Here is an 18,633-nt window from a genome sequence, read left to right on the forward strand (position 1 = left end):
GACCTCTGTGGAGATTCTAGGCATTGTACTGTTGCGGACCTCTCTGGCCCACGTTTGGGGGCCAAAAATGTTGAGAGCCGCTCTACCCCACGTTTGGGGCCCAAAATGTAACGGACCACTCTGTCAATGTTGGAACCTGCACTGCCAAAAGCCTTGGGGGCTAAGTTGTTAGAGCTTGCACTGCCCTAAGCTGCTCCAGTACAAGGATCGGGGTTCAGCAAGAGAGAGAGTGAGGACAGATGCGAAGAATGGAGACCAGACAGAGTATGATTCAATCTCATTTATTCTTCAGTCTCTCTTCCTAGTCCAAGTCCCAAGTCTTGAGTTCCTAGTCCCTAGTTCCTAGTCCCTAGTGCCTCCAAGTTCCAAGTTACTTCTTCCAAGTGCTAAGTACCTAATGTCTAATTCCAAGTTCTTCCTCCAAGTGCCAAGTGCTTAATACCTAATGATAACTCCAAGTTGTACTCAACTCTTCTGTCTGCCTCTCACCTTTTATATGTCTCACTTCTAAGTCATGCCCTTAAGTCTCAGCTCTAAATCACAGCTTTAAGTCTCACACACCCAAGGGAAGATCCTGGGTATCTAAAACAAGATGTTATCAGAGTGTGCTCAGCTGTTGCAGGCTATTGTAATCAAATCTGTTGTCAGGGTATATGGCTCAAGATGGCTGCAAGGATGATAGCCGCTTTTTGTCGGCTCCCTACATTGTGTCACCAGGGCTGTAGTCCTACCAGAAACAGCCTGGGCAAATTGAAACAAACATTTGGACCTCTCAAAATACAAGGTACAGACAAAACATTTTTAAAAATCAAACCTGGAAAACATGAATCCAAAAGTCTGTTACTAGTGGCTGGGTAGATGTCCTGTGAAGGAGGCTGTCCAGAAAAATCTTAGGGGATACGTTAGTTAAAATAATTTATGTGATTTTTCTGATTTTATTCCAAATGCACAATCTATTTTAAAATGCATTTTTGAATCTGTTAGGATAAGTGCAGAAATATAAGGAATGGCACAAGGAATTAAAATAAGCCTTTTAATAACATTAAAAGGCTACTGCTAATTAACTTCATTTGATCATATAATGTTGTTAAGTTTTAAAATGTTGGTGTGTCTTTTGGGGACCATGTGGGACTATTTAGGGATTTGAGTGGAGCCATAACTTGAAAATATTAGCAGAATTCCATAATAAAATAAACACAAGGCATTATTGATACCAAGAAAGTGGAGTAAAATAAATGTCTAGATAATAGAAAATGAATAAGACAGATACAGTTACAGTTACCCTGTCAGTGCTAGGGTCAAACTGGAGAAGGTCACCTGTGGTGTGAGAGACAGGAATGTAGCAGTCTCAGAGACTGTAGGCAGATGACCTAAATGTAAGTCAGCTCTGAATTCAACTAGTCCCTTCCCTAGGAAGAGATCTGAAATATTCCCTAATAAGTCTGGAAAGTGTAACCATGGAAAAAATTTTTTTCTTCAGATAAAAGGATTAACTTTAACTTTCTATCTAAAATGTTGAAATGTAGCCAGACTTTCCTACTATTTTGTGGGTTCTTCTTTCTTCTACCTTTCTCCACCCTTCTTTAACCCCTAACACTAAATAGGAGAGAAAAATGATGGAGGAGGGGCAAGAGGACATGTTATCATTAGACTACTTCCTGCTCATTAGGGGCATCGAGTTCCTTGCTGCAAGTTGGATCTTCACCATCAGAATATTTAATTTCTTCTTTTGTTTCTTCTTTGTGCTCAATAATACTCAATAAACCACAACCAACAGCAACCAACCAACAACCCACCACAACCAACAACCCTGCCTCTTAGGGCCCCTAGCATTTATATACCCTCTCAAGAGTCCTTCGAAATCCGAACATCACACAGTTGCAGAAACTATCTGCAGGTGGCAAAATCACACTGCTACCGGAGGCAAATCATAGTCAACTGCTGTGGACAATTTGAAGCAGCTTCATATCCCACACCTGAGATTGAAACAAAAACATATTTTTATAATATTTCCATAATTTTTTAAGAAACAAAAATGCCAAGATTGTCACTACATTGAAATCTGAAAATACATTTAAAATCTGAAAGACTATATCAGCCAGAAAAGGAATGTGACCCCAGGAGAACTATCAGTTCCCGTGGGTATTCTGTACACCGACATCAGCAGGAAAGACCATGGTTACTCCTGACATTGTGTCTACAGAACAGACAGAAAACTCTTCAGGTTCATATCAAAGACCATTTTCTGTTCATATCTGTAATGGTTTGCCACAGACCTTAGACAATTGTCCAAATCTTCCATCCCATCAGGAGGCCCTTCTATTATCCTCCAAAGCTCCTCTTGGTCCATTCTCTTGATTTTTGATTTTTTTAAAAATCATTTTCAGGTCCTTACAAAGAATCCCTGTCAAGTTTGAAGAACTGAATTCTCTAAAACATAAACAAAACTGACAAAACTTTAGCAAGGCCAAGAGGAGAAAGGAAAGACTGAAAAGCAGAACTGGACAAGGAGACATGTTATAGCTGGTGGCATAGACACAGAAGGGTTACAAGAGACACTCATAAGCAGCCTAGGAATGGAAAGGCTTCTGGATGTACACAACCTTCCAATACAGAATCATAACACAGGAAGAAACCAAAACAAACCAGAGGAGCATAAAGAGACTGAGACTCACACATTCCCATCAAAGAAAAGCAGCCAGCTCCATGGCTGGATTTCCAAGCATTCAAAGGAGCCTTCGTTCTTACATTCTACTGAAACAGAGAAGAAGATGGGGCCACCCTCATTCTTACACCAAGGCAAGACAAGAGTGCTACAAAATGAAAAAACTTTGGAATTTGAACTTCTTAGTCAGCCATGACTAGTAATACCCCCATCATCTCTCTTGCCACCTGAGGGCAACTATATCCTTGCTGGCTTAAAATTAATGTCCACTCACATATTTCATAAGAGCACCAGACACTTCAGTCTGACCTGGCTGCCACCCATCCTACTGTTTTCTCTTTTTAATGCCTCTCAGGTGTGCTTCTACCTCACCTGAGGCCAGCATCTCAGCTCCATTCCCAGGCCTTAAGCAGGGTAGAGGTAGATTGTGGTGGCTTAGATAAGTTTGGCTTCCATGGACTCATGCTTTTGAATGCTTGGCCCATGGAAAGTGGCACTATTAGTAGGTGTGGCCTTGTTGGACTAGGTAAGGCCTTGTTGGAGGAAGTGTGTCACTGTAGGGGTGGCCTTTGAGGTCTCAAGCTCTTTGGGCTCAAGCTCCACGTAGTGTGGAGAGCCTCTTCCTGGCTACCTGGGGAAGTCATGCATAGTCTTCTCCTTGCTACCTTTGGATAAAGATGTAGAACTCTTGACTTTTCCAGCCTTGAGTCTGTCTGTATGCTGCCATGCTTTCTGACATGATAATGGACTGAACGTCTGTAACTGTAAGCCAGCACCAATGAAATGTTTGCCTTTGTAAGAGTTGGTCATGGCATCTCTTCATAGCAATGAAACCTTAAGATATAATAGGTGCTTAGTAAATGTGGCCTGAGGGAATACGGAACTGACCCATGGCTGGCCCTCGGATGTGGAAGGTGTAGGGCAGGGCATTTAATGTTTGTTCTAGCCTCTGGTCCTGGGCCTCCTCTGGATCACTAGAGTCATGGATATCGAATACCCTAACTACAGATGTTCAGGCAGCCTGATGAGCACATGCCCAGGAGCACACAGACCGGACTCCTCACACACATTGCTGTTAGACTCCCTGCCCTTACCTCCATGCTCTTTGCTGAAAGTCTTATATTAACTTCAAACTCTTTGAAACTGTTGCCTTTGGCAACAAACTTCTTAAAGTGGAATTCATCCTTTGAACAAAGCTATCATCACAGAAAAACAAAGCTCCCGCAGCCTTAAAGCCTCCCTAGAAACTCCTCTGCAGAAACAGATCTAGGGATGGAGGACTGAAGGTGTATTTGCAAACCAACTTGACCCTCAAGAGGGTAGAGGAGCTCGTGAGTTTGTTGAGGGCTACGGAGACTAGTCTGGCTGAGCATACATCATGAGGCTCCGTGAGTATAGCCATTAGGAGTCCCCCAGCTGAGAAGCGGGAAAAGAAGTCTGTTGAGCCCTGGCTTGGTGGGAATCTGACCAATTCAGCTTCAGAAGCTTATTCTGACTTGACTTATACAGGCAATCCTCCTATCAGTATTCAGACCAAGACCAGCCATTATTGATGCGTCCTTGAACTTGATCTCCAATGCCATGTTTCCTATTCTCAGTAAAGTCATCTGTCGAAGTCTTCTTTTATGATGATGATGATGATGATGATGATGATGATGATGTGTTTCATTCGGAAGCAGCCCTGTGTTCAGGGTTGTGGGCTTCTTCCATTCTAAGCAGCACGGTCCTCCTTAATACAGACTTGGGAATACCAAGGCTCAGTGAAGCTGCTGCCTCTCTTCAGGCAGGGACTGGGCAGCACAGCTTGAGCTGGCACTACCTGAATCCTGGCGTCCACATTCTCTTCCTAGGGTCAGGTTGTTGCCAGGTAGAGAAATTAAACTCTAGGTGCCACATTCCACATTCTGGAAGACTTTTGTTATTTGTGTGAACGAGTCAGCCCACCTGCCACAAAGAAATATAAGGAGTGGCAGATCTGTTAGTTTGTATTCAGCCACAGAACCATGACAAGAAAGCCAGCATCCAGCAGGAAAGGAAGAGCAGCATCATGAAGAGATGGGCCCATCGGAGGTGCTGAGGTAACCATTCAGGGCACAGTGACTCAGGCCAGAGTCTGTCTCCTTGCTCAGTGACTGCGGGTTCTGACTGCACATACTGTTTCTGGATGTCTTTCTTCATGAAGTGTACATCTAGGTCATTCCATCTGTGACAATGTACAGAAGTGGTCCTGATGTTAAGAACACCTGGAGACAAGCGGGAGTCAATAGTGATTGAGAGCATCTTTATTCTGCATCTTCCCAGGTCAAGCACGGCATTCGATCTTGTCTTCACACCCAAGAGTCAGTGATCTTCACTCTCTTTCTGGCCCCTCTGAGTGGTTTATTTGTTGAGTCAAAAAAGTATCTTTTTGTTGGGTTTCATGATATTCCTTTGTCATAGCAGGACTAACCCCAACTCTCGGGAGGTGGCAGCAGTTCCATCTCAAGTTCAAAGCAAGCCTGCGGCACATAGCAAGACTGCCTCACAAAAGCAAAACAAGGAAAAACAAAGAACTCAGCACTTTTCTCAGGGGCTTCTTCTTCAACACTGACCTTGAAAATCTATTTCTGAATAGGAATTGCTTGTACGGATTGTATTGCCTGGCCCTTTGTTTTCTTTGAGGCACCACTTGATGCACACAGCCCCCCTTGGCATCTGCTGGCTATCCATATCATCTGCAAGTCAGCTTGCCACCTTCAGCAAAGTGTTCATCATTTCTTAGGATTGTAACCTGCTTGCTGGCCTGCTTGCTGGTTTTTTTTTTTTTTTTTGTCTGATCTTTAGAAAGTGACCATCTGGCTCTCAGCATCCCCCATGCCCCCTTCACCTGCCAGCTCCCTGGGTGATATCCCACACATAGAAGTCCTGCGGCCTTTGCGAGTCATTAATTAATTAGACAGTAGCTGTTTAGAAGCCTGAACATAATTTCTCAGGAAACTATCATTATAATTTTGTCAACATAGGCTCATATAATAGTTTTTATGATTATAATATCATAGTTATGAAAATTAATATTAATGGGATTTTTAAATGATTTTTACTTTCCATAGGAATGAAAACCTACAGAGCCTTCCCCAGGACCTTAGAGAAAGAAAGGGAACTTTTTCCATCTATTTATTTATTTATTTATTTATTTATTTATTTTTAACATCCTAATCACAGTCCCTCTCCTTCCTCTCCCAGTTCCCCCTCATACCCTTCCCCCCCCCCATTCCCCTCCCTCCATCAACTCGCTCTGGCACATCAAGTTGCATCAGGACTAATTGCATCCTCTCCCACTGAGGCCAGACAAGGTAGCCCAGCTAAAGAAAAGAGACCCAAAGGCAGGCAACAAAGTCTAAGTTAGAGACAGTCCTTGTCCATTCTTTAAGCGACTCACATGAAGACCAAACTGCACATTTGCTACATGTATGTGGGGGTCTAGGTTCAGACCATGTGTGCTCTTTGGTTGGTGGTTCAGTCTCCCCATGGCCCCAGGTTAGTTGTCTCTAAAGGTCTTCTTGTGATGTCCTTGACCCCCTTCCTCCCTCAGTTCTTCCTCTTCTTCTTCTACAAGACTCGCTGGTTGAGCTCTATGTAATGTTTGGGTCTCTGCATCAGTTTCTATCAGCTGCCGGATGAAGCCTCTCAGATGACAGTTGTGCAGTTGTGCTAGGCTCCTGTCAGAATTGAAACTTATAATGTTCTCTTTCAACCCAGGACTTGAAGTAAACCCTGCAGTGGTCTTTGTAAACAGGTTCCCAGTGAATAGATACTAATATCAGTGCACTGGAAACCCTGACTTCTATGTCTGTCTCTCGGAATTTATTTCTTAGAGTCATATGCCAAAGCACCTTGTAGCTGTGAAATTAATGGCCAGTAACGTAAAGGGAAGTTTCTTGAAGGACACAAACAGAGTTTAGTTGTCTTTGGATGTAGCAGAAACAGATCTTAAAATAATCTGTTTGAATTTCAGTAAGGAGAAATGTAATCACCAGCGTTTTTACAGTGAGGTACACTTTTGACACTCAAGCTCTCGGGGCAGCATGACTTAAGTGAGTGACCAGAAACACACCATGCTGTCACCATGTCTAAGATTTCTATCTGCTCAGTGCTAGCTCTGCTAGCCACAGTGGTTTTATATGAAATAGTTGTATAGAAATGCCCTAAGTACATGTGAATCCTACCCATCTGCTTAACCTCCTTAATGGCACATTTTTAAAATTAATTTTTATCTTACAACCCAATCAAAGCTTGCCCTCCTTCCTCTCCTCCTATTCCCCTCATATTTCCTCCCTTCCCCCTTCTCTTTCTTCTCAGAGAAGGGGTGGCATCGCATGGATATTAACACACACACACACACACACACACACACACACACACACCACATATCAAGTTGCAGTAGGACTAGACATATCTCCTATTGAGGCTAGACAAGGCAGCCCAGTTAGGGGAAAGGGATCCAAAGGCAGGCATCTAAGTCCGAGATATCCCCTGCTCCAGTTGTTAGTGGTCTGACATGAAGACCAAGCTGTACATCTGTTACATATGTGTAGGGGGACTAGGTCTAGCCCATGCATGTTCTCTGATTGGTGTTTCAGTCTCTGTAAGCTCCTATGGACTCAGGTTAGTTGATTCCGTAGGTTTACTTGTGGTGTCTTTGATGCTTCTTGTTCCTTCCATCCTTCCTTCCTCTCTTCCACAAGCTCCCCAGAGCTCCATCTAATGTTTGGCTGTGGGTCTCTGCATTTGTTTCCATCAGCTGTTGGGTGAAGCCTCTCTGATGACAGTTATGCTAGGCTCCTGTCTGCAAATACAACAGAATATCATTAATGATGTCAGATGTCAGAGGTAGGCTCTCTCTCATGGCATGGGTCTTTAGTATCATCAGTCATCCCTCAGTCCCTGCTCCATCTTTATCCCTGCACATCTTATAGGCAGGATAAATTGTGAGCTGGTTTTGTGGGTAACTTGATGCCCCCATCCCTCCACTGAAGTCTCACCTGATTATAGGAGGTGGCCTTTTCAAGTTCTAAATCCCCCATTGCTAGGAGTCTTAGCTAGGGTCATAGATTCCTGGGAGTTTCCCTTGTCCTAGGTTTCTAGTTAGTCCCACAGATGCATTCCCCAACCAATTCTGTCTCCCAATTCTCTTTCCCTTCATCTTCCCCATACTCAATCCCTCCTGATGCCTCCCATTTAATAATATTTTAACAATGTGCTGTCTGCTCACTGATATATTCTCCTTAATATGGCTGAAGCCCAGGAACATACAAGACCATTTCCCATGTAAGCACCCAGGCCTGGAAAAGATGAATAGGTTATGGGAGAAGATGCTATTGTGGGTCCTATTTTCCATTCCCTTCTGGCTAAGCATGCTTTCCAACTGTCCTTATTGTTAGCATTCTTTCCACTCTGTGATGTGACATGACCTCTCTCCTCACACTTACAGAAATTGTATATCCTGATATCTACCATGGAAGGCTCCGCTATGGAATCCAGGTCAGGTAGGACATCTGTATACTCGTCCTTAGTCCTCAGGACTGTCTGTCCTGCAGGAGACATCCATCATCTGCCAAAAAGTAACTGCATTTCCCAAGTGAATTCACAAATTTACCACCTGCTTGTTAGCTACTTTGACAAGTTTGGGAGAATAAAGAGGAAGGAGAGACAGTAGTTAAGCTGAGGACCTCACACGTTAACAGTGAAGACAACATGCATATGAACAAGAAATGTGTATGGCAGACATTCATGGACTTTCAGTGAGAAACTGATTGATACCAACAGAGATAACTCAGTGGCGGGCAGATATGTAGTATTTTTAAATTGTAGGATGCGATTTTATTAAGAGCTAAATAAATACAAGAGGCATTTGCTTTCCAAGCAATCCAAGCAAATAATACAAAGAACTTAGGCATGTGTGAATGAATATGAAGAATTTTCTTTCTAGTAACAGTAAGTACCTAGGGTCATCTTTCTACCCAAGACTCCCAAAATGTCAGGAGGAGATAGCAAAGTTTGTGTTCCCCAAGTTTTGTCACTGGGAAAAAGGCAAAAATGTCACCCAAGCAGTTGAATGACTCAGGCCCACTTGGTGTTAGGTCTAAAGCGCTCATATAGAGAACTTCAGAACATAATCACAGGTTGTGAGAGGAATTAGATAAAAAGAATCTAATCCATAACAAAGCAAGAAATTTAAAAAAAAAAAAAAAAAAACTCTAGACCATCAGTGATCATTATAGTTGTAAATGAAGAAACAATCAATTTTATAGACATATGTTTTCCCTAGTGATTAAAAAGTGACTTATAGACACACTTGTACACACAGATACAAAAACAGTGAAAGTATTTGTTGCTTTGACTGGCTTCAGATCTATGGGGCCTAGGATAAAGATTCCTTGACCTAAGGGAGCTTTGTCATTGTGACTCAGGGATGGAGAAGCCAGGAGTCAGACTGACAGGACCCACTGTCGCCGGCACCATCTTGTCTCCTCCATAGCAATCTAATTAACTGTCCCAGCTAAAAGCTGCTGCCTGTAAAGTGAGCTGATCTCATACGTTCTGCAGAATGGGGTGGAGGGATGATGGGATTACCAGACAGAAGCTGATAAGTGAGGAGTTCTACATCCTACGTGAAGCACTGTCGGAATCCAAAGTTCTCTATGGATAATTTCTTCATAGTGAAACAATAATTGTTGCTTTGGTGTTTTGTTGGTTTGAATAAAAATAGCCCCAATAGGCTTGTAGAGAGCGGCACTATTGGGAGGTCTGAAATTGTGGGTGTGACCTTGTTGGAGGAAGTTTGTCACTGGGGCTAGTGTTTGGGGTTTCAGAAACCCAAGCCAGGCTTAGGGGCTCTGTCTTCCTGCTGCCTGCTGACCTGGATGTAGAGCTACCACCCTCTTCTCCAGCACCATGTCTGCCTGCATGCTGCCATACTTCCTGTCAGAGCCACAATAGACTAAATCTCTGAACTGTATGCCATCCTCAATGAAATGTTTTCCTTTATAAGAGATGTTGTTGTCATGTTGTGTCTTCACAGTGATAAAATCCTAAGACAGAAGTTGGTACCAGGGACTGGGGTATAAGCTGTGATAAGCTGAACCATGCCTTTGTTTGAAGGAATATAAAATACTTTGGGACTAGAAAAGCAGTTGAACACTTTAACTGGGCTTAATGATCCATCATCATAGGAGCATAGAAGACAGTGGTGCTGAGAGAGTGATTTGAACTGTGGGGGACTGGCTCAAGAAATTTCAGAGGAGAATAATATTAATATGTGCTCTAGAGAGACAACTCATGATATTTTGGCTAAGAATATGACTATTTTGTGCCCTTGTCCCCTGACTCTTCACCCAAAAATTTGCCTAAGGCTAAATTGAAGAGTTATGGATAAATAGCATTGGCAAAGGAGATTTCCAGACAGCCTAGTATTGACTATGTTGATTGATTATTAGTGACCATGTTAATGCAGATCTATAATGAAAAAGAAGCAAGCTGAGCAAGGAAAAGAAATCAAAATGTACTTTTTGTGGCTAAAAGGGGCACCAGGAAGTGTGAACAGATTAAGGAAAGCATGTAATTAATTGGAATAAAAAGAAGTAGTGCCCTCAGAGCAAGACTCTACCCAGCTAAGCTTCCAATTTCTGAAAAGAAATTAAAGCAAATCTTAGGGCTGGGCATGGTGGCACACACCTTTAATCTTAGCATCCAGAAGCAGAATCAGGGGGATTTCTGAGTTTGAGACCAGCTTGGTTTACAGATCAAGTTCCAGGACAGCCAAGCTTAGACAATGAAGGAAACCATAAAAAAGCAGAAAGTGCAGGGGTTGTTAGCTCACGCATGGGAGTGCGTGGGTCCTGTTGGGCTATTGTGGTTCCTGCATGTCTGCTGCTCCAGTCGGCTGGAACTGTGGCTCTTGGGAGCAGAAGCGAGAGATTTTGACTGAGTTCACTCCATGCAGCACTGGGCAGATGCTACGGGGCTCTGCCACGGGGAGGGGAGATCTCACTCAGTCTGAGGTTCTGTGGGGGCAGGGTTTTTGAGTGGGGCTCTCTGGGCTGAGGCTGGTGATCTATGTCCCCAGGTTCCCAGATGCTGCTGAGAGCCACAGAAGAATGGAGACTGGGGTCTATGGGCTGGCCCACAGCCGAGAGGAACACAGGGGAGGGAAAGCCCTGGCAGCACCCTGCAGGTAGAGACTCTTGGTACAGCTTGGCTGGATCATGGCTTGGCTAGCTTGGTTGAATTGGTGGCCTCCATGGCAGGAACTAGAGAGGTCCTCAGACAGGAGATTAGGCGGTGGCAACAGCTCATTAGTTAAAGGCCATCTCCACGGTTCCTCATGACGGGGACCCAAAGACACGAGAAAATCCATGGTTTTAAAGGATTTCTTGTCATGGTAGAAAGTAGATGAATCTGGCTGCAACCCTACCCGCCCAAACTCAGGGTAGACCTGAGTTAAATAGGGAGGCAGGAGGGAGGAGGGTCTGGAAAGAAATGCTTAATTGGCTATGCCCTCTGGCCTTCAGGTAACTCATTAGTATGTAAATCTCTTGAGGCCCTGAGGTCTGTAGTTGTACCCTCTACCTGTGCTAGGTGACACAAACCTCTCTTTGGGAGGGACTGTAGGGGTCTTGCCCTAAGTGACTGAAAGGAGAGATGGAGTTCTTGGCCGTGTGTCAGGGGCCTGGGGTCTGGGAGTGAGGCTGAACACCTACTGTTGTCCCATTAGGGTCTGGGTTTCGAGGCCTGTGCTCGACCAGGAACCAAGCTATCCTTTCATAGTCTCACAAGAAAGCTGGTGAATGGGGGGCCATGTTCCAGCCTCAGCAAGCAGCAGAATTTGGCAGTTTCAGCCACACATGGTTCTAGCTTTACAGTCAATGATACAAGGAGTTATGGAATCTCCTTCAATGACTAAGGAAAGCCCCTGAGGCTAGGCATGTGTCAGGGGTATCCATGTATGGAGAGCTAGAGAGGTCATTGCATGAAGCTGGAAATGTGAAACCTTGATTGTGTTGGAGACCCAAAGATGTTGGAGATGCCAGAGTCATGCGATACCTGCTAAGGAAAACTGCTAACATGAAGTGTGACCAGTCCCCCAAAAGAAGTGTGTTAGAGTCAACACAGCTGAAAGGAGTTGGAAAATCTGAAGATTGCTTGACATCAGACACAGATGCAGAATTTGGAGTTTCCCAGCTGTTTTCCTGTCTTGCTTTGCCCCAGTATTTCCTCACTATTCTCCGTTTCCTCACTTTTGGGATGGTAATGTATATCCTGTGCCATTATATGTTGGAAATATATGATGTGCCTTTTGATTTTGATTTTACAAGGGATTATAGTTAAGAGATTGTCACAGAAGAAACTTTGAACTTCAGAATTTTAAACAGTTTTGAGATGATAGACTATGGGAACTTTTGAAGTTGAACTGAATGCTTTTTGCATTATGATGTTAACTACAAGCCTATGGGGGCCAGGGAATGGAAAGTTGTGGGCTTGAATGAAAATGCCTTTGTAGGCTCATAGGGAGTGGCATGATTCAGAGGTCTGGCCTTTGGAGCACATATGGCTTTGTTGGAGGAAGTATGTCAATGGGGCTAGACTTTGGGGATTCAGAAGCACAAGCCAGGCCCAGTGTCTTTCTCTTCCTGCTGATCTCAATGTAGAACTCTCAGCTACCTTTCCAGCACCATGTCTGCCTGCTTGCTCACGCTGCCCCCAATGACGATAATGGACTAAACCTCTGAACTGAAAACCAGTACCAACATTATTTTTTACTTTATAAGAATTGCTGTCATCTTGGTGTCTCCACAGTAATAAAACCCTAACTAAGGCAGCATTCTTCAAGACCCCACACTAAACTGTGCTAACTCCCTTGGTTACTTTGCAATTACTATGATGAAACATCCTGACCATGACAACTTGTAGAATAAAGAGTTTGTTGGGGCCTCACAGTTCCTGTTCTCAATACCACACCTCCTCCAACAAGGCTGTTTCTCCTTATCTTTCCCAGACAGTTACACCAAATGGGGCTCAGGTATTCAAATATATGCGCCTATGGGGACCATCCTCATTCAAACTACCACAGTAACAGATTCTGAATAAAGAATGTGGGATTTTGAGTCTCCAAATTTCCACCATGATATTCTATGAGCAAACATCATATAGAATCCCCCTCTGCAGGTCCTGTTATTTGCAGATTGAGATGTCTATGGGTCTTTCTAGATATTCTTCCTCCTTGCCTTCCTTAATTGTGCGTGCTCTGCTCTGTCTCTCTTTCTCTGTGTCTCTCTGTGTCTCTTTGTGTCTCTCTGTGTCTGTCTCTGTCTTTGTCTCTCTGTCTCTGTCTCTCTGTCTCTCTGTCTCTCTCTCTGTCTCTCTCTGTCTCTCTCTCTCTCTCTCTGTGTGTGTGTGTGTGTGTGTGTGTGTGTGTGTGTGTGTATCCTTGTTGGCCTAGGTAACAGCATTAACTGCTGATCTTTAGCTTGGGGCCAGCTCCTCCTGAGTAGACCCTGCCCCTTGTTTCCAGGAGCTAATCTTACTCTGCATGGCCAAACTATCACACAGTATTTTGCCCATGGCTTGGTAAGTGTCGTAAATCCAGGAACCCTGCCCAAAATGATTCCTTTGCCTCTCAAGAGCTTTGTATAATAGGCATGTAAAACAAACAAAAATGAGTATAATGAAGACAAATTAAAAGGCAGACAGTGTACAACATAAGGTGGTTGGAAAAGGGGATACATCTGGGAGGAGTTGGGGGTGGAGGGATGACTACAATCCAAATACACTATGTGAAATTCCTGAAGAACTAGAAAAAAATGAGAAAGAAAACTTAAAGTCAAGAAGTATTGAAGACAGTCAGAGAGAGGAAGAGTCATCTGCTGTGGGGGAAAAAAAAAACAGTGCATACTTCTGCACCCACTGTGGCATCAAGGTGTGTGCCAACTGCATTCCACATCCCCCAATCTCGCACCTCAGCAACACTGCACTGCATAGCTGCTTCTGAATTGGTCAGTGTCCTTAGCAACATTCCTTTCTCATAAGTCATCAGATGAGTCAAGAAGGCCTTCATCTTTATTCCTGCTGATATCACATCAGCAAAGTAAAGATTTCCAACTCTGAAACTCACACTTAAAATTAGATCATTACCAAGAAGGATTTTGCCCCCACTGGGAGCGGAATGTAATGATATATGTTATGGTTTTGATTTAAATGTCTCTAACGGCTCAGGCTTTAAACTCTTCATCTCCAAGCTGGTTGTTACCTTGGTCGTAGTAATGTAAACGTAACTAACACAGTAATTCACACTGTCTGCAGGCTAAGACAGCACTCCACTGTCTCTGTCCATCCTCCATGTCTGCAGAGTGTCAGTGGAGCTGAGATTCTTAATTACTCCTGATTTAAACCCAAGAAAAGACACTAACTACAATATCGACACACCTAAAATATGTGTTCATATGGCTGGAGAGATGGCTAAGTCAGCAAAGTGCCCAATATGCATGAGGCCATGGGTCAAGACCCTCTAAAACCCACATTAAAGCCAGGCAGCATACATCAGCAGTGCAAAGTTGGCTGGGTAGAGGCAAGTGGATCCCTACATCTCATTAACTAGCTAGTCTACCAGGATCCATATTGCCCACTTTCTGCCTTTAAAGGCTCCATTCCGTAGGAACTCCACAGCATCCCCCAATGGCTTGCTTTAGTCTGCCTTACTCTGTGTTTTCCTGCACAGAGAGCAGAAACCCTTCTGACCCCAATATCATTATCCTATCCACGGATTGACAGGCATAAGGCCTCGGTGAAGTTTTCTGGAATCTCTTCAAGTGTTCAGCAGCCTCTTGTGTTTCATCTACCCTCTCTGCTGAACAACACACATATACCTATAGGCTTTTGTTTAGCTAGAAACACAATTTTCTAAACAAGTTCTATTCACTTGTATAAAGTGGACATGTTACCTAAAGGGAACGCTCATCGGGAAGAAAACAAAATGCCATTCTTAGAATGGAAGAAGGAGTATACACAGCCAGCCATTTAAGTGGAACATGTTTCTTTTAGAGAGGACAGTGCCATTGCCACATGTGCACATGAAGAGATGCATGCACAAGCTTAAGGCCTTCTCATCTCAGCTCCCCTAGGTTTAATTCTTGAAGGAAGAATGAAACTTCAGAGTCAAACTTGCCATGGCTGAATAGTTGTCAGGCTGTATCACGTCAGGGAGGAAGCCTTCCGGGCTCAGCTAAGCATTTCCAGGCTGCCTTATCTCTGCCTAGAAAAACCATATTATGAAATCCATTGAAGTGAATTATGAGATAAGCTTTGTTCAGGTATCTCTAATGTTCTGTGAACACCATGTCCACAAATCTTCCCTGCTTCTTCCCTCCAGTTTAGTTGCCTTTCTGCCTGAGCTTGGGAGGCGAGAGGGTGGGGATGAGCACCTTCCTTTTCAGAGTACTATGAGAGGTCAGATGGCAGGTTGGTGGGACTGCTGCCATTTCAGTGTTAGGTGCCCACTTCCTTATGGGGCGTAAGTGATGAAGTTTCACTCTTTTCTGAGTCTGGTGGTCTTCTATGTCTGATAAGTTCTTAGGCCTGTTTTCCTGATATGGTTTTAATAAACCTTCCCTACAGTCTTAGAATCCTGATAAACTTACTTCCAGGAATAAGTCGTTTTTCAGACTGTGCTGCATGGGTAGTGTCAGTTATATGGTAGCATGCACATGTTCAGCCAGGCATCCTCTATTCTCAAAATGAAATTAAAAGCTGCTTGCAAATGAAGACTCTCCAATTCTTGAAAAACCACTGCTTTGCACATTACATAATCACTTATGCCAGGGTGTATTATGATCTCAACACACCGGTATAATAATTTTCCCTTCCATAAAGTTAAATGACTTTGGGGGCTAGAGAGATATGTCTGTGATTAAGAGCATTACTGCTTTGGCAGAAGACCTGAGCTCAATTCCCATGTCAACACCCATGCTGACATGACACCCATGCTCACAACCACCCCTGACTCTAACTTCTGGGAATATAAAACCTCTGGCCTCTGTGTCCGCCTGTGTTCATGTACAAATGCCCCACACAGACATAGGCACACAATACTTACACATACTTAAAATAAAAATATTTTAAAATCTATTTGACATCTATTTCTTTTGCTGCAATAGGTTGAGTCATCCTCTGAAAGACAGGGTGACTCAAACATCACTGTGAGAGGTGTATAGGTCTTATCAGAATGACCAATGCATCCCATGGTGCCTTTCAACACTTCAGCTAATTGCAGCTGAGAATGCTTCAGTGTCCTTTCCCCTTCACAGGTTCAGTGAAAACAATCTTTAACCCTGTTTATCAAGTGCAGATAAACTGCCATTCACTTCCTACTTAATAAACAAATGCAAATGTATGAGAAAAACACAGCCATGATATAGCCCAAAGATCATCTTTTTTTGCTAAATGAGTTGAGCACCACAACAGCCTTCCTACGACAGCCATCCCTATCAATCCAAGAATGTCTCCCTTTTTTATGTTGTTTGTGCTGAACAATCAGGAAGTAACTGACAGGCCACGAGCAAATACACCATCCAGTGCTCTTGCTCTGCTGTGTTTGCCTTGGCATGCTGAAAGAGGAACAGCAACGGAGAAGGAGTGAGACTTCATAGAGGATCTGAGGAATACAATGGGTCATCTCCAAAGCCAGAAGTTTCCAGTAAAGGTGGTAGATAAGGAGGAGGTGGAGCCAGCTATGTGGTTCTCAATATGGTAACAGAAGGCTGGAACACATCTCTGCTCTCTTCTCCATGCACCTATAAAATCTCTCCTGCTACAAGTCAAATCATCCAACAGGAGCCACTGACAAAGATGATTAATAAAAGCGAGACCCTACCCTTCTTGTCCTCATTTTATATCATTTGATTTGATGTGCTTTTTTGAGAAAACATCTCCATAGGTAGTCCTGGCTGGCATAGAACTTATTGCATGGGCAGGGTTGGCTTTGAACTCTGAGAAAGCCACCTGATCTTCTGTATGCAAAGTGGTGATATTAAAAGTCTCCTTTGCCATACCTGGCATGTTTTATGAGTCTTCTGAACAAATGTCAATACTTTTAGGAAGTAATATTTTGCCAGTGTGTCATGATAATTTTTTCCATTCTATAGCAAAAAGCATGGAAATCTGATCACACCAGCGTCCATCACTATTCTACTAGTGAAAAAATTCAGCAATCACATTTGTAATGTAGAGATTTGCATGCAATTTACTTATGAAGTTGCATCAAAATTTTAATTTCATATTTATAATAAATCATTAAAAAACTAATTTATAAGGAGATTTATATATAGTTATGCAAAAGCATGACATAGAGGTAATTTAAAGTCATATTTCTTAATGTTGGATTCCCTATAATTAAATGTAAATACCTTTGTTAAATTGTGTGTAAATAATTTTTATTTTAGACAAAAATATTAAACATGCCTAGCTGCATTACATATAATATTAACAATTTTATGAGTTCTTAATATAAATATAAAAAAGAGAGAAATTCATATCTCTTGTAACCTCATTAGTTCTTAGAAACTACATTTGGGTTGTCTGTTTCTAATTTGCATGGATATCATAGTGATGCTTGTATAAAAAGAAAAAAAACTCAATGGATGCCATAATTTTAATTTAAGAATGTATTTCAAATCTGAGTGATATTTCCAAGCTAAAATTATCACTCCCATTTGTATGTTTTAAAAATAATTTAGGCTGTTTACTGCTTTTTATTTTCATTAGGAGTACACAAAAGTTAACTTAAAATAAACTACTTTTAAAAAATAAATGCACTAGATAAAGTTCGGTGTCCTTTATGGTTCATCATCATCACAACACAGGCCATCTGCTTCAGTAAGCTACAGTGTTCTCTTGAGACAATCTGCTGTCTTTGCTATGAAATGGAGAGATGTTGCAGAGTAGCCTAGTCTGCAGGCTCCTGAGGGAGCCTCTCAGTGGTATCACTGGCAAATCTTGGAGAAGGGCTGGTGTAGGACATGGGATGAGACTGTGTTGGAAAGCAGGGACCCCAGTACAGAGGAACCTGGCTGGTTTCTGGGCTTGTCCCTTGACTACAACTCTTCATGTATTCTACTGTAATTCTAAATGTTCTGACAGGGGACCAGCACCCACATGCATGGAAATAATGAAAGAGAGGGAGGGGTGAAAGAAGGCCCTGTAGACCCAGAGAACAGTTTGCAGGACCAGCCTAGGCTGCCTGTTCCTTCTGTCCCCTTCCCAAGCCTTGCCTCATCCTGCATTCCCAGCTAACCCTGAAGCCATGCAGACCCCTGGTGGTGGCTCTCTGAACATGCAGGGATGTTCCTTCCATAGCAACCTTTGAGTGGAGAAGTCTCCTTCCCAAGTAGAGTTTGATTTTTGGCTAGCCAAAGTGTTTGAGTCCTCTGAACTCTAGTTTGTAACCAATGTACTTGGTTTTTTTTTTTCTTCTTTTTAGACATTGGGTACAAATCAGATTTTCTAACATCTTAACAGTCAAATTACAATGCAATTTGAAGATCTTTGCATATTGATATTTCTATTTTTATCAAGTTTACAGTACTTCCTGATAGCAGTATTGGATTTAAAGGTGTAAGTATTTTAAAGATTCTTGTAATATGATTATATATTTTTAATTGTCTAAATGTATCTTTACCATGAATCTATAACACATATGGAGAATATTTTACGCGGGGTCCACAACTCAGACCAACAGGACCCATGCCTGCGTGAGCTTCAGCCCCACACTGCATTGATATATTTGATTGATTTACTACATTTATATATTAAAAATTTATATATTTGTTTCTAAAACACATTCTATTATAAATTTTGTTTTATAGTTTTTAATGTTGGTGAAATGTCTTTGTTTTCATTCTGTTTGTAAATGTATCCATTGTCATGGAGCACCTTTAGGC

The sequence above is a fragment of the Arvicanthis niloticus genome, chromosome 11 (assembly GCF_011762505.2).
Source record: "Arvicanthis niloticus isolate mArvNil1 chromosome 11, mArvNil1.pat.X, whole genome shotgun sequence".
Lineage (NCBI taxonomy): Eukaryota > Metazoa > Chordata > Mammalia > Rodentia > Muridae > Arvicanthis > Arvicanthis niloticus.